Consider the following 23,456-nt stretch of genomic DNA (forward strand, 5'->3'; position numbering starts at 1 on the left):
AACCTAATCATGGGACAATTTACAATGACCAATTAACCTACCCAGATCCATCTTTGGCCTGTGGGGGAAAACTGGAGGAGCTGGAGAGAACCCACGCAGTTCAAGGGGAGGACAAACAGAGACTTAATGACATCGAAAATGAACTCAGAACCTTAGGACAACCCAAGCTGTAATAGTGTCACGCTAGCCTAATAAACAATTTTGCACTATACACTATTTAAATATTTTATGATGAATATGATCAGAAATATGTAAATGAGAATAGGACGTTGCATACAGTGCTGTGCCAAAGTCTTAGGAACATGCAAAAAAAAATCTGTAAAACTAAGACACTTTCAAAAAAATGAAAAGTTTCTAAATATCAAAAAAATTACTTTAAATAGCAGTAAATAGCAAAAAAACTAAATCAAATCAATATTTGGTGTGACCACGCTTTGCCTTTAAAATTGCATCAATTCTCTTAGGTACACTGTCATGCAGTTTTATTAAGAAAATCGGCCGATAGGTTGTTCCAAGCATTTTGGAGAACTTGCCAAAGTTCTGCTGCAGACTTTGGCTGTCTCATTTGCTTCCGTCTCTCCAGGTAATCCCAGAGAGCCTCGATGATGTTGAGATCTTGGCTCTGTGGAGGCCATACCATCTAAAACCATATAAAAAATCTAGCGTGCGTAAGTACTGTGATTCCCTCATAAAAGTTAAACTATCCAGTCTTAATGAATGTTTTACAAGGATATTTATTATAGCCATTTGACATGTTATTTTGAATATATGCAGATTGACACATTTAGTAGTTTGCTTTCAAATAGAATGTGCAATATCTTATTAATATCAGTTTTATTAAAAATCAAAGCTGAATTTGGTTAAGACAAAATGTGGCATGAGCCATTCCAGAATATCAAGGACAAGGATTGTTCTCCTAGCTACTAATTAATACGACTGTTTTAGGTGCACCCACAGTCACCAAAAAGTTCAAAGTAAATTTTAAATTTCAAATTATATTTATTATGAAAGAATGTATATGTTACCATATACTACCTTGAGATTTATTTTCTTACAAACATTTACTTGAAAAAGCGAATACAAAGATCTACCAACTCTGCACAAAAAAACCCACCAAATTTTCCATCCTAGATCAGTATCTTCTTTCAATTTAGTCCAACTGGTAATAGCTCAAAGTCTGGGGGCGACCTTCTGTAATCACATAATCTAACTATCACTTCAAAGCAGCACTGGCTAAATGTTGCATAGGAAGGTCATAGGATAACTGTGCTTATTGTGATGGGCACTTAAACACCCATAATTCCATGTGAAGAAACCCAAGGGAGATCTTTCTGGTTTCTTGTCATCACTTTGCTTTCAACCAACATCTTTAAAATATTTACTGATCATTCCTGTAACGTGCTGTTTGTGAGAGTTTGCAGATCAGCGGTTATCACATTTGTCTTTAATAACCATGACTGCAATAATCCATTGGCAATGAAGAAATTTATGATGTCCTAAAGTATCTTCTTTTCCCTGAATGTTTTAAAGGAGTTGTCAATCATGCTATCACCCAATTTACATCGAAAATGGTATAGTAATGAGATAAGACTCTCCTGGTAGACGGAGTACATGACTAATGGTTGGTTCTCAGCCCAATTTGAATCTAGGGTGGTCCGCACTTTGGATTGCTGGAAATCCCAAAATACACAGGCAGAGTCCTAGTGAAGCACTCCTTAAGTAACACTGTCGGGTTCATTAAAGATAATTTTGCCTCTGCCTGGATTATTTTCAATAGTATCACTGGATACACTCCAAGTTTTTTTGATGTTTATTGGCTATTTTGTTCATTGCACAATGTTTGGAATTGTTTTGGAATATTCTGAACTTTTAAGGTATCATTAGCAATACATATTATTTTTTTCATAGAATTGCTTCTGACAGTCTGCACTGCCAAAAGTAGGAGAAAGAGCAGGAGGAGCAAAATGAAATATTGTGGTTTTCTAAGGAGGAGTGCATAAAAGGCTGTGCTTACCTAGGCAAGATGCCAGAGAATTGTGCCAACTTTAGTAATAAAACCACAGAAAATTCCCACTGTGCTGCCTTTAATGGTTGAGGTCACTGCAGTTCTGAAATGCTTTGCATAAAACTCCCCTTGCTGTGGAAAAAAAGCTTTGCTGAGTTCACTCCTAAACAGCACAGCTCAAATCTGAAGACATTTTCCCCCTTGTTCCGCATTCTCCAATCAGAAGAATTAACCTTTTACATTAAATAGTGTAAGTGTAATGAAACAAAGCAATGCGAGCAGGAGTAGGCCATACGGCACCTCAAACTAGCTCTGTCTTAACTAAGATAATGGTTTAATTTTACTTTTCTGTCTGGTTCCCTTTAACTTTCCCTTGTTAGGCTAATAAATGACTGCTACACTTTGGAAATTAGCCACTATGGGATCCTTTTATTATTTTAATTAGATAGCCCACACAACTTACTAAATTCTTCGAAGTACAAAGGACTCCATCCAAATTGTCCTTACTAGTTAACCTTTAAACCTTGCTATCAGCAATGCATCCTGTCCAGGGTAAATACTTCTTTCTGGGACTTGACATCATAACTAAATCTGAAATTCCTGGAAGGGTCTGTCCTAAATACTATCCAACTAAGGCATCACTTCTTCACTTGTGTACTCCAATTTGCTATGTTATATACAGCATGCCATGTTTTGTAACTTCAAAACAAATTAGTTCAAAGAAAGATGCGAGTACGAGAGTGCGAGTCCATTTTTACTTTAAGCGAGGTGCCTAAAAATGGTCATAGATGAATTTTTACATATAAACCATAATGAATTATTTAAGCAAACAAGAATGCTTAATCAAACAACATATTTACAGATCACTAAAATATTACTCAACGCTCCTCCCTGCTTAGCTATAAACTCCAACTCAAGAGAGAATGCATCACAACTATATACACAATATACTATATAATATGACTACTATTCAATTGTCCTATTCTGGCCTAAATTTTTAATCGCTGTGGAGGATTTCTTACTCTTGTGGGATAACATCTTTCCTGACGAGGGGGATCACTCTGCCTGGCTGGTGAGACTTGTGACTGTGAAAACAATCTCAAGTTCTGGGACCTCTGTCCTGCGGTTGTAGGGGTTGATTCTGAGACAGTAGAAAGAGGTTCTGACAGCTCTGGACACCTTTCTTCTTTTCTGTCTCTGGATCTACTTCGATCCCTTTCTTTTTCTTTCTCACATTCCTTCTCTCTTACACACCATTCTCTTCACGATCTTTCCCTCCAACTCGTCCCTCCTTTTTCTTCTAGTTTTGCACCGTGATCTTGGGAAGGTCCATTTAGTTCACTGGGATATTTTCTTATTAATCTTTCTAATACTTTCTTGATGATCTGATCACTCCTGTTGGTTTCCGCATCCACAAATTCATCTGATGAATCCTCTGTTTTCATATCTCCATTGACTCCATTCTTTTTGGCCTTCCATTCATCCAGCTGCTCTTTGGTCTTTGAATCTACTTTTACAAGCAGCATTTTGTCTTCCACTTGAAGTTAATGCAATAACCTTATCCACAGAGTAGATTCTGGATTTTTACACTCACTTTCCTGAATCTCCTTGAACCCTCTTCCAGCTTAAAACCAGGCCACATTTTGCAAATAACTGCCTGATTAACATCACAGAAGCTTTTTTAGCTATGTTGCCTACAAAGCAGGGGTGTAGTTGCAACTGGTGAAGCACCTGGGCAACAGTTGTATGTGCAGTCTCACCCATCTCAGCCACTGAAGCTTGTAGCTCCTCCAGAGTTGTCATAGGTCTTTTGGTGTCCTCCCTCACTAGACCGCTTCTTGCACAGTCACTCAGTTTTTGAGGAGGGCCTGCTCTTGGCAGATTTACAGTCACGCCATATTCTTTCCATTTGTAGATGATTGACTTAACTGTATTCCAAGGGATATTCAGTGAATTGGAAATGTTCTTGTATCCATCTCCTGACTTGTGCTTTTCCATAAACTTTGCATGGAGTTGCTTGGAGTGTTATTTTTTGTCTTCATGGTGTAGTTTTTGGCAGGATACTAACCTGCCAGCAGTCGGACTAAATTGAAACACCTTGACTACACACAGTGATCTCCATTTAACTAATTATGTGACTTCTAAAACCAATTGACTGCACCAGTGATGATTTGATGTGTCATATTAAAGGTGTGTTGGGGGGGGGGAGCGAAGACTTATGCAACCAATTATTTTGTGTTTTATATTTGTAATTAATTTGGATCACTTTTTAGAGATCTGTTTTCACTTTGACACAGATGAGTCTTTTTCTGTTGATCAACGTCAAAAAAGTCAAACTAAATCCATTGTAATTCAATGTTGTAAAATAATAAAACATGAAAACTTCCAGGGGGGGGTGTGAATAGTTTTCATAGGTACTAAAGTTCGTAGTTGGATATCTGTAGGCTTCAGCTCAGTATCTTTGAAGTGCCGTTCGTTCTGCATTTGTCTGGTGTATGTGAGCCCTGCCACAACCGTAACACAATCTGTTCAGCCAGGCAGGTTTCTGTTTAGATGCTGAAATTTTGGTCATGCTCCTTTCATTCCTGACTGCAACTCAATTGCATTTCCATTAATACAGCAATTTCAACTGCTCTGTAACGGTGCCTATATGCCAAACATAATGTTTAGTCTGATGGCCAAAAAGCTCAATTTTGGTTTCAGCAGATCATAGAATCTTCTTCCAGCTGACTTCAGAGTCTCCCACATGCCTTCTGGCAAATTCTTCCTGAGATCTCATGTGAGCTTTTTCAATAGTGGCTTTCTCTTTGCCACTCTCGCATAAAGCTGTGACTGCTGAAACACCCAGGCAACAGTCTCTCCCATCTCAGCCACTGAAGATTGTATCTCCTCCAGGGTTGTCATAGGTCCCTTGGTGGCCTCTCTCACTAGTCCTTTTCTTGCACGGTCACTCAGATTTTGAGGATGGCCCGATCTAGGCAGATTTACAGCTGTGCCATATTCTTTCTATTTCTTGATGATTGACTTGACTGTACTCCCAGGATATTCAGTGACTTGGAAATTTTCTTGTATCCATCTCCTGACTTGTGCTTTTCAATAACCTTTTTGCAGAGTCGCTCGGAGTGACCTTTTGTCTTTGTGATGTAGTTTTTGCCAGGATACTGACTCACCAGTAGTTGGACCTTTCAGATAGCTATGCATTTTCACTACAATCAATTGAAATGCCTAGACTGCACCCGGTGATCTCCATTTAACTAATTATATAACTTCTAAAACCAACTGGCTACACTAGTTATGATTTGATGTGTCATATTAAAGGGGGTGAATACTTATGCAATCAATTACTTTGTGTCATATTTGTAATTAATTTAGATCACTTCATAGAGATCTGTTTTCACTCTGACATGAAAGAATATTTATCTGTTGATCAGTGTCAAGAAAGCCAAATTAAATCCACTGTGGTTCAATATTGTAAAAAAAATAAAACAGGAAAACTTCCAAGGTGGGGAGGGGGGTGAATATTTTTTATAGGCACTGTACATCAATGATTGTTACACTGTAGGATGGATGTTGTTTTACTGGCAAGTGTGTTGGGGAGATTCACGCAAATGTTACTGGGGATGGAATTTTTCAATTACATGGAGAGACTAGATTAGCTGGGTTGCCTTTGCTTAGAGGAGGTTGAGGAGCTTGAATGTCTTCATGGATGGCAGGGTGTTTGCAAACGAACTGCTGACAAATTTGGTAAATTATTATATGCATTGTACATTTAAGCTGCAAAATCTTACCAAATTCCATGAAAGAACAGTTACACAGTAGGCAGTTGTATGCATCACATAGAAAGAATTTAATAACCAGACCAAATTGTTATTGCCCTGGGCTTTGGGGCAAGTTAGAAAAAAAAGATCACATAGACTGATTATGTATCAATATTGTAATGATTCACAAAATGTTGAATCTTACTGAAAACTTTGGACTCTGTTTTTGATCCCACAATTGCTTGCCAACCTTTCAAACCACTTTTCAACTTCGTGCTTGAGTCTGCCATACCAAGTCTGCTCCTTTTTTAACCAGTAATTAGTTCCAACTTCTGTAAACTGTTAGCAAATGATGTGCCAGTTCCTCTGGGTCCATTTGAAAGACAAGGGCCTTTCTCCTGCACTTTGAAATACCTTTGCTTTAAAAATATAAATCTGTACTACATTTGTCCTTAAACTGATAGCAATGTCTACAGCTTTTCCAACTTATGTTCCCCTGATAATTATCAAAACAAGAATAACAGCAAAAAGGCATAGATCTTTTAACCTTGCCCTTATAAGATTTACATCACTGATTTCAATTGTTGGTAAACTGGTGTGTTTGTTATTTAGTCACATATGCTTGCTTCTATTCTATGTCTAACTTAAGTTCACATACCGAAAAATTACATACCGGGAAAGGAATTCAACAAGCACCAGAAACAGGTGTTGTTACTGCTGGGTATGGCCTGTGACATCTATGAAAGGCATTACCAATCATAATATTTTTCAATACTTCTTACAGATGTAATTACATTAATGATATGGTGCTGAGATTGTTGGCAATGGGTCAGGTCATTCACACATTCCTTTACCGTAATTTAAAAGTAATTAGGCTTCTAATGGATGTTTGTGATGAAAATTCAGATGTACATTGAGAAAGGAAACTTTAGAAACGCATTTTATATATTTTAAAATCCAGATCTATGCCAAAGTGAGTAGAGATCCTCATGAAAATCAGGCCTGTTGTTTCCTGGAATGTAAACCTTTCAGTCTTAGTTCAAAACATAAACCCCATTGGGACAGGGTGGGTTACAGAAACTTGATGTAATGATATAAATACCATTTCCTTTCAAAATGATAACAAGACTTGTGAAATAAACTCTCTCCATCTATAGTTACAATACTGTACAATCTTTTCATGTAATTTGAAATGCAAAGACATTCAAAAACACCATTCTAATTGAAGTCCTGGTGAAGGGTTTTGGGCTGACACATTGCCTGTTTATTCTTATCGATAGATGCTGTCTGATCTGCTGAGTTCCTCCAGCATTTGGTGTGTGTTGCTTGGTCTTTCCAACATCTGCAGAATCTCTTGTGTTACTGTAGTTTAATGTCTTCTGTTGGAGTACACAGGAATATACACAAGCAGGAGTTAATTATGTATCCCACGAGCAGCTCAATATCATGGATCTGTGGAATTTTAAGATCTGTGGAATTCATAGGAAATAAATTTCAGTGTTGCTGGATTCCAAAGTTCAGCCTGGATTTTCACACCATTATCCGTCATTACACCAGGTAGCATGTTGGCAGGGTGTCTGGTGCTGGGAGTGGAAGAGTTGTTTTCCTGGGTCCTGGATGCATAGTAGTTAAGTTACTAGACTTGTAATTTAGCTGTCCCAATAACTGATCTAGTGAGGTTATTACAACCCCCACTATGTCACATGTAAAATCAGGTGCTTAAATAAATTCTTGAATTAAAATGCTTGCATGAAGTTACTGGATTGCTGTAAAATGTCATTTAATTTACTGACATCCTTCAATCAGTCTAAAAGTAACAGCAATGTGGCTAAAACTGAAATGCCTTAAAATGCCGATCAAGAGCAGTGATTAAAAAAAACTTCAAGGTAAAGTGGTTGGTAATATTAACTTACAAGGCTGTTTCTTTGAAGATGAGGTATGAGAACAGACATTGCAGAATAAGAGGCCAATGGTCAAGATCTTGCTGATCTGGCTGTCATAGAGGAGTTTGTGGCCAAGCTTCCTCCGTGTCAACACTTACTTGGTTCAGATGCAGAGGACCAATCCTGTTGATTAAAGACATCCTGGCCTCCAGTGCTGTACCTGAGTGCCATCAGCCTGATTGGAATTCATGTAGACTGAATCAAATGCATGCCCTTTATTGGCACTTGTTTAAAAAATGTTCGGTCAACTTAGAATCAACCTTTGCAGAACAGATTCGGGACTATAATTCCCTGAACGGGGATGCATGGTGAGCAAAGTATCTGAATAAGTGGCCACCCATCTAAAGTGGATATGAGAAGAAAATTCTTCTCACAGAGGGCTACGGCCTAGAAATTCTTTACCACAGAAGAGAATAGAAGTAGAGACACTGAATCTATTTAAGGTGGAGACTGAAGAACATTTGAAATAGAAGGGAGGGATGAGTGGTGCAAAAGAGCAGGAAATTGTAGTTGAAATCTAATTTTGATCAGTCATGATCTCATTAAATAGAAGAGTATATAACAACATAAGAATATAAGAAATAGGAGCAGGAGCTGACCATCTGGACAGTCAAGCCTGCTCCGCCATTCAATAAGATCATGGCTGATTTGACCATAGACTCATCTCCACCTACCAGCCTTTTCCCATAACCCTTAATTCCCTACTATGCCAAAATCTATCCAACCTTGTCTTAAGTATATTTACTTAGGTAGCCTCCACTGCTTCATTGGACAGAGAATTCCACAGATCCACCACTCTCTGGGAAAAGCAGTTCCTCCCCATCTCCATCCTAAATTTATTCCCCTGAATCTTGAGGCTATATCCCCTAGTTCTAGTCTCACCTACCAGTGGAAACAACTTTCCTGCCTCTGTCTTATCTATCCCTTTGATAATTTTATATGTTTCTATAAGATCTCCTCTCATTCTTCTGAATTCCAGCGAGTTCAGTCCCAGGCGACTCAACCTCTCCTCATAGTTTAACCCCCTCATCTCTGGAATCAACCTGGTGAACCTCCTCTGCACTGCCTCTAAACCCAAGTATATCCTTCCTCAAGTTAGGAGACCAGAATTGCACACAGTACTCCAGATGCAGCCTCACTAGTACCCTACAAAGTTGCAGCATAACCTCCCTGCTCTTAAATTCAATCTCGCTGGTAATGAAGGCCAACATTCTATTTGCCTTCTTGATCGCCTGCTGTACCTGCAAACCAGCCCTTTGTGATTCATGCACAAGCACTCCCAAGTCCCTCTGCACAGCAGTATGCTTCAATCTTTTACCATTTAAATAATAAACTGATCATCAATTTTTCCTTCCAAAGTGGATGACAACACATTTGCCAACATTGTACTCCATCTACCAGACCCTTGCTCACTCACTCAACCTACCTATATCTCTCTGCAGACTCTCCGTATCCTCTGCACAATTTGATTTTCCACTCAATTTAGTGTCATCAGCAAAGTGAGATACTCTACACTTGGTCCCCTCTTCCAGATCGTTAATGTATATGGTGAACAGTTGCATGCCCAGCATAGACCTTTGCAATACACCGCTCACCACTGATTGCCAACCAGAGAAACACTGGTGTATCCCAACAACACACACAAAATGCGGTAGAAACTCAGCAGGTCAGGCAGCTTCTATGGAAATGAATAATCAGTCAATGTTTTGGGCTGAGACCTTACATCGGGACTGGAAAGAAAGGGGGAAGATGACAGAATAAAAAGGCGGGAGATGGGGAAGGAGGACAAGTTAAAAGGTGAGAGGTGAAGCCAGGTGGTGGGGGAAGTGGGTGGGTGTGGTTTGAAGTAAGAAACTTGGAATAGACAAAGGGCTGGAGAAGAAGGTATCTGATAAGAGACAGGGCGGGAAGAGGTATAGTCAAGACAGCCATGGTTCATAGGTTCATAAAATATTTTGATAGACAATTTGTTTCCAGAAATAGAGACAGACAGATCTGTGGGATAGAGGTGTCAGAAACTGACCAGGTAAATATAACGGCAGGGTGGAAGTTGGAAACAAAGCTAATGAAACTGATGAGCTCAGCACGGGTGCATGAAACAGTGCCAATGCGGTTGTCAATGAGGGTCTAGTGGAGGGGAACTAGATGGGTCTGTTGTCCCACAGGTAGTCACTGCTTTAGTCAATACTGCTGATTCTTGTGGCCTGCTAATCCATCCTCCAATCATCAGGCATTAGCCCTGTGACCAGAGAGAATTAAAAAAGTATAGTCAGTACATGCATAGTTTCTTTCCTCACTTCTGGGATATGTTTCACTCAGCCTTTGCAGTCTACTTTTCTTCAAAGGACAGATGTTGAAAATCTGAAATTAACTAACCAAGGATCTTTCACCTGAAACATTAACTCTATTTCTTTTTCCACAAATGCTACCTGAGTATTTCCAGCATTTTCTAATTTTACTTCAGATTTTCAGTTTCTTTCTCAATTCTCTTTTGATTTTTATTTACTGTTGAATTCACTGCCACTTCTCTGCTCCTCTTTCTGATAGGATATCCATCAACATGTATTGACTTTTTCTCCTTCGATGGTTATATCTTCTCCTCTTTGATAAGATATTGGCCAAAACTCACTCCCACAGTCACAGGTCTGTATTTTAGCAAACGTTTACAGAACCAACTCATCATGTGTGCCTTCCAACCAAACATGAGTGATAGTTCCTTTCCCCTATCCATCCCTCCCTACTCTTGCCACAACATAAAACTATCTTTCCTTTCTTTGCCACTTTTTCCTACTTCTGGCAAGTTCTGTTTTTATAATCCATTTTTCAAGATGATTTAGCAGTCATATGCTTTGCTTGTGGGAACATGTTGACCGTGAACCTTTGAACTTCCTTTACAAGTGCCTCTCATTGCTTCAAACAAACTTTTTCAAACCACTTTTGTTAATCACTTCTTGGTTTAATTATATTGACCTGAACCTAATTTAGGAACAATTACTCCTTTTTTTCTGTATGAGGGGGTTCTCAGTAATATTAACTGTTAACTGCTAATTATAAAATGGCTCCTCTGAAGTGTAATAATGAAATGACTTCTTTGCAATGTTAACTATGAGGTAATCTTCTCTGTAGCTGAAATGTTTGGGTTATAGTTATGGATAACAGAGGAACTAACCAATGGAAGCTATGTTATTCTATCTGTATGTGTGGGAACCTGGGTGAGTGCGTGGGTTTCTCGGGAGGAGAACCGAAGAGGAAGGGCGTGCTGGACGCACTCTGGTCAGCCACGATGGTTGGTCCCAGGCAGCGGGTCGAGGAGGTCGGCGGAGATCGAATGGTGGAACGAAGACCCTGTTAATTGAGCTCCAACGGTTGTGCACAAAGTGGTTGAACTCTGATAAGCTTGGTGGCTTTTACTTTCCTTTTATATTGTATCTCCATTAATTACATAGTTCCAGTAAGATTTATAAAGTGTAATCTGCAAATCGTACATTGTGTGCTGTCTGATATTTGATGTGTGAGTTTGTACCAGGTGGCGTTACACAGCAACTATGCAAACGTGAGACATGGTTTGGTGGGCAGACGGGGTTTCCCCTAGATAGACATGAGCTGATAGCCCTGAGCGTTACATGTACTCTTCCATAACTATGTTAAATATGTCTGCAAAATGAATGATGATCACCACCACAAAAATGTTGACCCAGTAAGACTGTTCCCACCATCACCCCTAAAATTGAATCCAGAACTAGCCACAACCATTCACTGATGCTAATTTATATTGATGGGCTTGCTGACTAAAATTTTAGGAACTCTGCACCCTTTATATCTTTCATACATGAGTGTATCCTCTTTAGTATTAGAGTAATGGAAACCTTCCATTGTTACTGCCCTAGCATTTATCCAGAATTTACCAACGAAAGTACTATTTTATCTTCCTTGATTATTGAGAAATCTGTAATTCGCCTTTATATAATGCTGTTTATTTCTTTACTTTAACCCATGTAACCTCGCCTGTTGATCCTTCTTATTTAGTATTCATTCTCAGAGCTGAGATTGTTTCTTTAGCCAATATTTGTAACCAGTCCCACAAACTTGTCTGAAAACAGTGTAATCACAAACATCCATATAGAAATAAATAAACAGGATCTACTGGCCATTACAGAGACATGGCTGCAGAACGACATAGATTGGGATGTGAATATCGAATGATATTTGATATATAGGAAGGTGAGGATGCTAGTAAAAGGTTGATGGACTTTGTGCAATAGAGAATACAAACTAAGTTCAGAAAATCAAAAAAATAGAAATTGATTTCACTGGAGATTAAAAAATAATAAAGGACATGAGTTTGCTGGAGAGAGTACAGGGCAAATTCACCAGGATGGTACCTGGATTGGGGGACTTTAGTTGTGAGGAGAAATTGATAAGTTGCATTTGTTTCCTCTGGAGTGAAGCAGGCTGATGGGTGACCTGGTAGAAGGATGTAAGATTATGAGTCTGAGACAAGGTAGGTAGTCAGTAAATTTTTTTCCATGGCTGGGGCACAAGAACTAGGGTGAGAATTAGCGGAGAGTTTGGATCCTGGAAAATGCGGCCAGAGGTGGTGGTGGAATTTTGTCAAATGGTTTCTAGAAATATCACATTCTGTGATGTTCTTAGAAACCATTTTACAAGCTATCGTTGTTACTACGTTTATACTCATATCAGACCTGGTACCGAATAACAAGGTAGGATAAATGAATAACCTCACTGCAAAGGCATCCCTGAGCAGCAATAATCATAGTATGACTGAATATTACATTCAGTTTGAGGGAAAGAAACATGGGTATAGTATCTTAAAGAAGAAAGCTATTTAAAACTTAAATGAAGGCAATTATGATGACGTGAAAGCAGAGTTAGCTGAAGTTAACTGACATATTAGTCTAAGATATCAGACATTCAAGACACATTGGCCGTCTTTCAATCTGTACAGAATGCACATTTTCCTACATAAATAAAATTTTTAATGGGAAGACCTACCATCCATGGTTAAGTAAAAAATAAATTTAAGATATTAAAGATAATATCAAATGTGATGCAAAGCCAGAGATTCAGCCTTCAGGTCTGGAGACCGGGAGGCTTACAGCTCAGCCAGGGCCAACCTGAGGAGGGGAATCTCTCAGACCAAACACATATACAAACAGAGAATCGAGGAGCATTTCAACTCCTCAGACCCCTGGTGCATGTGGCATGTCATACAGGTCATTACAGACTTCAAACCACCTAGTACTGTGTCCCCTTCCAGCTCTGCTTCCCTCCCTGATGAGCTCAATTACTTCTACACTCGCTTTGACCGAGAGAACAAGGAGGTCACCCTCAAAGCGGATCTCCCACCTGGTGAACTGTCTCTCTCACTTTCCACCTCCGATGTTTACACCACCCTGAGCAGGGTGAATGTACGGAAGGCAGCTGGTCCAGATGGAATACCTGGCTGTGTGCTCAGAGCCTGTGCAGGGCAGTTGGCCGGGGTCTTCACAGACATTTTCAATCTGTCCCTGGCACAGGCAGTTGTCCCCACAAGCTTCAAGATCGCCACCATCGTGCCAGTACCGAAGCATTCCACTGCCACGGGCCTGAATGACTTCCGCCCAGTTGCACTCACCCCCATCATTGCAAAGTGCTTTGAGAGACTGGTTCTATCACATCTGAAATCCTGTCTGCCCACTACCCTGGACCCCCATCAATTTTCCTATCACACCAACAGGTCAACAGAGGACACCATCTCCATGGCACTTCACTCTGCCCTGACCCACCTGGACAGCCCCAACTGTTACGTCAGAATGCTGTTCATTGACTTCAGTTCGGCATTCAATACTGTGATCCCCTCCAAGCTGATCGCCAAACTTCGTCAGCTTGGTATCAGCTCATCCCTCTGCAATTGGATCTTGGACTTCCTGACTAACAGACCCCAATCAGTTAAGTTCGACAACCTCTCCTCCTCTACTCTCATCCTGAACACCAGCATGCCTCAAGGCTGTGTGCTGAGCCCCGTTCTGTACTCTCTTTTCATCTATGACTGTGTTCCTGTACATGGTTCTAATTCCATAATCAAGTTTGCAGACGGCACCACGGTGGTTGGCCTGAACAGAGGGGATGATGAGACGGCCTACAGGGACGAGGTCCAGCACCTGGCTGCGTGGTGTACCAACAACAACCTGGCCCTTAACAACCAGAAGGCCAAGGAGATCATTGTGGACATCCGGCATGCTAAGAGCCACACTCGCGTCCCCATCTACATCAACGGAGCTGTAGTGGAGTGTGTATCAAGCCTCAAATTCCTTGGTGTCCACATTTCTGAGGATCTTACCTGGTCCCTGAACTCCTTCATCCTGATCAAAAAGGCGCAACAGTGCCTTTATTTCCTGTGGAGCATCAAGAAAGCTCACCTCTGTCCCAGGATACTGACGGACTTTTACCACCATACCATTGAGAGCATGCTCACCAACTGCATCTCAGTGTGGTATGGCAATTGTCCCATATCAGACTGCAAAGCACTCCAGTGTGTGGTGAAAACTGCCCAGCGGATTATCAGCACCCAATTGCCCACCATTGAGAATGTCAACCATAAACGCTGCCTGGGCAGGGCAAAAGGCATTATCAAGGATGCATCTCACCCTAACCATGGACTTTTTACTCTCCTCCCATCTGGAAGGCGCCACAGGAGCCTCCACTCCCGCACCAGCAGGCACAGGAAGAGCTTCTTCCCTGAGGACGTGACACTGCTGAACCCCACATCACAGTGCTCAGCAGTTTTGCACCCATATTGTACTGTCTCAGTACTTTTATATTTGTGTGCTGTAGCACTTACTTTTTATTTGCAGTTATTTTGTAAATAATGCTATTCTTTGCATTTCTGGTCAGATGCTAACTGCATTTCATTGGCTTTGTATCTGAACTCGGCACAATGACAATAAAGTTGAATCTAATCTAAAAGTATAACGTTGCATAATGGTGAATGGCAGGTTCAATGGCTGAATGGAATATAAAAACAGCAAACAATGGATAAAATATTAACAGAGACTCAAAAAGTTTTTGAAGTGAATTTATCCAGAAATATAAAAACCTATGGAAATGTTTCTATGGATATTTTATGAAGACATGATAATACCATAAACATTGGTCCAATAGGAGTAGAGTCTGGGAAATTAGTTACAGAAACAAGGAGATGGCAGATGAATTAACCAGGTATTTTCCTTTATCCTTTGCTTTTTTGCAGTAAAAGATACAAGTAACACTTCTGAAATGGCTGTCATCATGATTTGGAAGACGGGGAGGAACTCAGGAGAATGACCGTCATCAAGGCAGTTGCAATGAGTGAAATGTTTGAGCTGCAGATTGACAAGTCTAGTGTCCTGATGGATTTCATCCTAGAATCTTCAAAGAAATGTCTAGTGAGATAGTTCATGACTAAAATCTGGAAAGGTTCCACTAAGTTGGAAAATAACAAATGTGACTCTTTTATTCAAAAAGGGAGGCAGCAAACAGGAATCCACAGATGAGTTAGCTTAATATCTGTCATGCGAAAATTGTTGGAAGCTATTATTAAAGATGTTGCAACAGAACAGTTAGATAAACACAAGGTAATCAGACAAAGTCAATGACAAAGGAAATCAAGTTAGAACAATTTATTGGTGGACACTGAAGAACACAGTTCCCTCTAAGCCATCTGGGTGCACACCCACACAGTAACTAACCCCCATCACCCAGGACATGCCCTCTTCTCTTTGTTACTGTCAGGAAGGAAGTACAGAAGCCTGAAGGCACACACTCAGCGGTTCAGGAACAGCTTCTTCCCCTCTGCCATCCGATTCCTAAATGGACATTTAGCCCATTAACACTACCTCACTTTTTTTTACATTATTTCTGTTTTTGCACTATTTTTTAATTTAACTATTTAAGATATACATATATTTTAAAAAATTTATATATATATAAATAAATATATTGGCCATGTGTGGGCACGCGGTCAAGTAGTTAAGGCATTCAACTAGCGACCTGAAGGTTGTGAGTTCGAGCCCCAGCCGAGCCAGCGTTTTGTATCCTTGAGCAAGGCACTTAACCACACAGTGCTCTGCGATGACACTGGTGCCAAGCTGTATCAGCCCTTGCCCTTCCCTTGGACAACATCAGTGTCATGGAGAGGGGAGACTTGCAGCATGGGCAACTGCTGGTCTTCCATACAACCTTGCCCAGGCCTGCCCCCGGGAGAGTGAAGACTTTCCAGGCACAGATCCATGGCCTCGCAAGACTAACGGATGCCTTTAAAAATACACACACACATATACATATATATGTGGTGTGGATAAGCAGGAACCACTGGATGCACATTGCTTTCAAGAAGACATTTGAAAATGTGCCACATCAAAGAAAATAAAAAACTCATGATGTGGAAGGTGACATATTGACAAAGGACTGAGGAATGGCTGGCTGACAGGTTAACAATGAGTTGGCATAAATGACTCATTATCTGGAGTTTGAGCTTCATGCATTTACAATTTATGGAGATTATCTAGTGAATGCTGGGACCACAAAGATGACTGGGGAAGTAAACTGCAGATACAAAAGGACATAAATTAAATTGAGTGGCTAAAGGTCTGCAGATAGAGTAGAATGCAGGAAAATGTAAAATTGGCAGGAAAATAAAATGTACGTTATCTAAATATCAAGAGGATTTAGAGCTCTGAGATGCAGAGGAATCTGGTTGCTCTATTGTCTCGTTCACAGAAGGTTCACAAGCAGCTACAAAATGTAATCAAAAAGGTTAACAAAATGATAACCTTTGCTGACTAAATAGAGTACAATAGGAGGCAGCTACATTTCACTTATATGGAGCTTTGGTGAGGCTATATTTGCAGTGGGCTCTGATTAAAGCAAGAATGTTAATGCTTTGGAAACAGTTCAGGTAAGAGTTTCTAAGTTAATATCTAGTATAGGCATGTAGTCTTTTGACAAAAGATTGGAGAAGTTAGGTTTGTATCGACAGGAGTTTAGAAGGGTGAGAAGGATCATGATTGAAACATATATGAATCTGAGGGGTCTTTACAGGGCAGATGTGGAGATGCTTCTTTTTGTGGGAAGATATAGAATTGGGCATCATTGTTTAAAAATATGTCATACACCTGTGATTTTTTTCCATCTGAAATAATCATAAGACCATAAGACATAGGAGCAGAATTAGGCTATCTGGCCCATCGAGTCTGCTCCACCATTCAATCATGGCTGATCTTTTTTTTTCCTCCTCCTCAGCCCCAGTTCCTGGCCTTCTCTCCGTAACCTTTGATGCCGTGTCCAATCAAGAACCTATCAATCTCTGCCTTAAATACACCCAACGACCTGGCCTCCACAGCTGCATGTGGCAACAAATTCCACAAATTCACCACTCTTTGGTTAAAGAAATTTCTCTGCATCTCTGTTTTGAAAGGGCGCCCCTCTATCCTGAGGCTGTGCCCTCTTGTCCTAGACTCTCCCACCATGAACGTCATGAGACTATGGAACTCTCTTCCTCATGGGGCAGTAAAAGCAGAGTATTCAAATATCTTCAAAGTTCAAAGTAAAATTTTTTATTAGAGTACATTCATATCACTACATACAACACTGAGATTCTTTTACCTGAAAGCATACTTAGCAACTCTATAGAACAGTAATTGTAAATAGGATCAGCATCAAGTTTATTATCACTGGCATATGTCGTGAAATATAACTTGGCACAGCAGTACGATGCACTGCATGATAATATAGAAAGGAAAAAAAAAAGTAAATCAATTACAGTAAATATATATATGTATATTAAATAGATTAAAAATAGTGGAAAAAACAGAAATAATATATATTTTTTAAAGAGTGGTAGTGTTCATGGGCTCAATGCCCATTTAAGAATCGGATCACAGAGGGGATGAAGCTGTTCCTGAATCACTGAGTGTGTGTCTTCAGGCTTCTGTACCTCCTTCCTGACAGTAATAATGAGAAGAGGGCACGTCCTGGGTGATGGGGGTCCTTAATAACAGACGTTGCCTTTCTGAGGCACTGCTCCTTGAAGATGTCTTGGATAACATGGATTTCTAGTACCCAAGATGGAGTTGACTAATTTTACAACTTTCTGTAGCTTCTTTCAGTCCTGTGCAGTAGCCTCCCAACCGCCCCTCCACCCCAGCATACCAGACAGTGACGTGGCCTGTCAGAATGCTCTCCGTGGTACATCCATAGAAGTTCTTGAGTGTTTTAGGTGACAAATCAAATCTCTCAAACTCCTAATGAAATACAGATGCTGTCTTGCCTTCTTTATTGCTGCACCAATATGTTAGGACCAGGTCAGATCCTCAGAGGTCTTGAGACCCAGGAACTTGAAATTGCTCACTCTGTCCACTTTTGATCCCTCTATGAGGATGGGGCTGTGTCCCCTCGTTTACCCTTCCTGAAGTCCAAAATCAGTTCTTTCATCTTACTTTCATTTTTCATCTTATCAATGAACAACAAATTGTGCTAATGCAAATATAAATAAATAGCAATAAATAATGAACATGAAATAACAGGATAAAGGGTTTATAAAGTGCGGACATTGGTTACGTGACACCAGAAATAGAATGAGTATAATATCCCCTTTTGTTCAAGTCAATGGTTGAGGAGTAGTAACTGTCCTTGAACCTGGCGGTGCGAATCCTGAGACACTTGTACTTTCTACCTGATGGCAACGGCAAGAAAAGAGCATGGCCTTGCTGGTGAGGATCTTTGACGACAGACGTTGCTTTTCCACAGCACTCTTTCCTGTAGATGTGCTCAATGGTTGTTAGAGCTTTACATAGAAATGTACAGCACATTATAGGCCCTTTGGCCCACAATGTTGTGCTGACCATGACTACCCTAGAGACTGCCTAGCTCATAGCTCTCTATTTTTCTAAGCTCCGTGTACCGATCTAAGAGGCTCTTAAAAGACCCTATTGTATCCGCATCCACCACTGTCACCAGCAAAGCATTGCACACACCCACAACTCTCTGTGAAAAACTTACTCCTGACATCCCCTTGGTACCTATTTCCAAGCACCTTAAAAATATGCCCTCTCATGTTAGCCATTTCAGCCCTGGGAAAAAGCCTCTGACTATCCACACAATCAATGCCCCTCATCATCTTATACACATCTACCAGGTCATCTCTCATCCTCTGTCGCTCCAAGGAGAAAAGGCCAAGTTCACTCAACCTATTCTCATAAGGTCCACCCTCCAATCCAGGCAACATTTTTCTAAATTTCCTCTGCACTCTCTCTACAGTATCTACAGCTTTCCTGTAGTGAGAACACAGTACTCCAAGTGGGGACTGACCGAGACCTTATATAGCTGTAATATTACCTCACGACTCTTGAACTCAATCCCACAGTTGATAAATGCCAACACACCATACGCCTTCTTAACAACACTGTTAACCCGCACAGCAGCTTTGTGTGTCCTATTGACACGGACCCCAAGATCTCTCAGATCCTCCACACTGCCAAGAGTCTTACCGTTAATATTATATTCTGTTTTCAAATTGGGCCTACCAAAATGAGCCACTTCACACTTATCTGGGTTGATGTCCATCTGCCACATCTCAGCCCAGTTCTGCATCCTATCAATGTCCCGCTGTAACCTTTGACAACCCTCCAGACTATCCACAACATCCACAATCAGCAAACTTACTAGTCCACACTTCTACTTCTTCATCCAGGTCATTTATAAAAATCAGAAAGAGGAGGGGTTCCAGAACAGGTCCCTGCAGAACACCACTGGTCACCGACCTCCATGCAAAATACAAACCATCCATTATCATCCTTTGCCTCCAGTAGGCAAGCCATTTCTGGATCCTTGGATCCCATACCTCTTTACTTTCTGAAGGAGTCTCGCATGGGGAACCTTATCAAGTGCCTTATTGAAATCCATATACACTACATCCACTACTCTACCATCATCTATGTTTTGTTACATCCTCAAAGAATTCAGTCAGGCTCATAAGGCATGACCTGCCCTTGACAAAGCCATACTGATTATCCCTAATCAGATTATGTCTCTCGAAATGCTCATAAATCCTGCTTCTCAGGATCTTCTCCAACAACTTGTCCATCACTGAAGTCAGACTCCCTGGTATATAATTTCCTGGGTTAGCTCTACTCCCTTTCTTGAACAAGGGAACAATATTTGCAACCCTCCAATCCTCTGGTACTTCTCCTGTCCCTATTGATGATTAAAAAATCATCACAAGAGGCTCCCTTACTTCCCATAGTGGCCTGGGGTATATCTCATTTGGTCCCAGTGACTTATCTAACTTAATGCTTTTCAAAAGCTCCAGCAAATCCTCTTTCTTAATGTCTATCTTCTCAAGCATTTCAGTCCACTGTAAGTCATACCCATGATTGCCAAGGTCTTTTTCCCTGGTGAAGCAAAGTATTCATAGAGTACCTCTGCTACCTCCTCCAACTCCATGCACACGTTTCCACTGTCGCACCTGATTGCTCCTGTTCTCACATGGCTCCTCCTCTTGCTCTTCACATACTTGTAGAATGCCTTAGAGTTTTCCATAATCCTGCTCACCAAGGCCTTCTCATGGCCTCTTCTCCTCTGACAATTCCATTCCTAAGTTCCTTCCTGGCACCCTTGTAATTTTCTAGAGCTGTAACAGTACCTAGTTTCTTGAACTTTTAATAACCTTTTCTTTTCTTCTTAACTACACACTTTGTACACCATGGCTCTTTAATTCTACCATACTTTTCCTGCATCAGTGGAACATACCTATGCAGAACTCCATGCAGATGTTCCCCGAACATTTGCCACACTTCTACCATGCATTTCCCTGAGAACATCCGCTCCCATGTTCCTGCCTAATTGCATCATATTTTCACCTACCCCAATTAAATGTTTTCCCAAATTGTCTGCTCCTACTCCTCTCCAGCACCTTGGTGAAGGAGATAGAGTTGTGGTCACTACCTCCAAAATGCTCTCCCACCAAGAGATCTGACACCAGATCAGGTTCATTTCCCAATACCAGATCAAGTACAGCCTCTCCTCTAGTTGGCTTATCTACATATTGTGTCAGGAAACCCTCCTGGACACAGCTAACAAACTATATCCCATCTAAACCCCTTGCCCTAAGGAGATACCAATCAATATTGGAAAGTTAAAATCTCCCATCACAACAACCCTATTATTATTGCACTGTTCCAGAATCTGTCTCCCTATCTGCTCCTCGATTCCCTGTTACTATTGGGGGTCTATAAAAAAACACCCAGTAGAGTTATTGCCCCTTTCCTGTTTCTGACTTCCACCCACACTAACTTAGTAGACCATTCCTCCATGACTTCCTCCTTTTTTGCTGCTGTGATACTATCCCTAATTAGCAATGCCACACCCCCACCTCTTTTGCCTCCCTCTCTGTTCTTTTTGAAGCATCTAAAGCCTGGCACACTCAGCAGCCATTCCTGCTCCTGAGACACCCAAGTCTCTGTAATGGCCACAACATCACAGTTCCACGTATTGATCCACGCTCTAAGTTCATCCGCCTTCTCAATGATACTCCTTGCATTAAAATAGACACAGCTCAAACCATCAGGCTGAGTGTATCTTTGCTCTAACATCTGCCTATCCTTCCTCACAAACTCCCTACAAGCTGTCTCTACTTGTGCTCCAACCTCCCTGTCCTCTGCCTCTTCACTTCAGTTCTCACCCCCCTGCAAATCTAGTTAAACCCTCCCTGCCAGGTTATTAGTCCCCCTCGGATTCATGTGCAACCCGTCCTTTTTGTACAGGTCACACCTGCCCCAGAAGAGGTCCCAATGATCCAAAAATCTGAATCCCTGCCCCTGTTCCAATCTTTCAGCCACACATTTATCCTCCACCTTATTCTATTCCTATACTTACTGTCACATGGCACAGGCAACAATCCTGAGATTGCTATCTTTGAGGTCCTGCTTCTCAGCTTCCTTCCTAACTACCTCTAGTTTGTTTTCAGGACCTCCACCCTTTCTCTACCTATGTCATTGGTACCAATTGAACCATGGCCTCTGACTGTTCACCTTCCCACTTTAGGATATTATGGAAGTGCTCAGAAACATCACGAACCCTGGCACAGCTTTACCTATGATGTACTGAGTTGAATCCAACACCTTTTGTAGGATTTTCTGCTCAAAGGCATCAGTGCACCCGTACCAGGCCGTAATGCAGCCAGTTAGCATACTTTCCACCACACATCATTCAAAGTTTGCTAAGGTTTTCAATGACATGCCAAGTCTCCACAGACTCCCGAGGAAGCAGAGGCACTGTCGTGCTTTCTTTGTAATCATATTTATTTGATGGGTCCAGGACAGATCCTCTGATGGTGACAGCCAGGAATTTAAAGTTACAGGCCCTCTTGCCCTCTGATCCTCCGATGAGTACTGGCTTATGGACCACTGGTTTCCTTCTCCTGAAGTCTGCAATTAGTTTCTTGGTCTTATTGATAGTGAGTGAGAGGTTGTTGTTATTACGCCACTAGGCCAAATTTCCACTATCCGTCCTATATAATGATGCATCATCACTTTTGAAACAGCCCATAACAGTGGTGTCATCAGCAAACTTGTATATGGTGTCAGAGCTGTACTTAGCCTCACGGTCATAGGTGTAAAGCGAGTAGAGCAGGGGGTTAAGTGCACATCCTTGTGGTGCTTCTGTGCTGATGGAGGTTGTGGAGGAGATGTCTTTGCCAATTTGAACTGACTGGGGTCTGCAAGTGAGGACATCCAGGATCCAGCTGCACACGGCCCAGTTTATGGGCCAGTTAGATAGATGCATGAAAAGTAAGCAGGTGTGAGAGTTTACTGGAAGAGTTGATTTAATAGTCAGACCAGCAATAACCTCACTAACTGGAGAAGCAGGGCCACAGGGCCAAATGGCTTAATCCTGATCCTTGTTCATACGTCTTTGAAAGCAGTCATTTCTTTATATCTGTCAGTGTCCTCAACCTGTCGGTCTAACTACACTCCTCGCATTTAGATATTAACTATTAAACACAACCAGACTCTTGCTTTATCTAATTTTAACTTAGAAATAAATGATTTAACAATATTAAAAATTAGCAGAAAGTAAAATAACTCCACCATGCTTATAATAACACGTGCTTTATACGCTATTGACGTTGCTACTGTATCTGTTGGCTGCTTGCATCCCTAGGAGGGTCGGTATTCCCACCTGCAATCTGCACAAAGCTAGCCTGCAGGACTTTAAATTTAATTTAAAGAAAATGCACAGTGTTGTTCTGGAGGTGTGGACATTATTTGGCACTGGGCCACACAACTAGCAGCAATGGATAGCCATGGCCGAAAGAGTGATCCACAATCTCTAACAGTGCACTACAGAATTTTGTGAAGAAACCTCTATGTCCTGAGAAGGGGAGAGGTTTTTCATACACAGCAAGGAAACAGTAGAAGCAGATATGTGTGGAGTACTCTGCCAAAAGATCAGCCCCTGGGGTTTAGATGCGGTGTCACAAGTAGGTCAAATATTATAAGATCGAATGGCTGATAAGGAAGTGGGCAAATGGAAACATGGATCATGTAGCCAAATCTTTCCGTAGTGTACTAGCTCACCTTGTTGCCTTTTACATCCCTTGATTTGACTTTCAAAAACAAAGCAATTCCAGCAAATGGAAAATTATAAGATTTATAGAGAAGATTATCTGGAAAGGAAGTTATTAAACATGAAGCAGACATCATCTGGCTTGTT

The sequence above is a fragment of the Mobula birostris genome, chromosome 11, assembly GCF_030028105.1.
Source record: "Mobula birostris isolate sMobBir1 chromosome 11, sMobBir1.hap1, whole genome shotgun sequence".
Taxonomy (NCBI): domain Eukaryota; kingdom Metazoa; phylum Chordata; class Chondrichthyes; order Myliobatiformes; family Myliobatidae; genus Mobula; species Mobula birostris.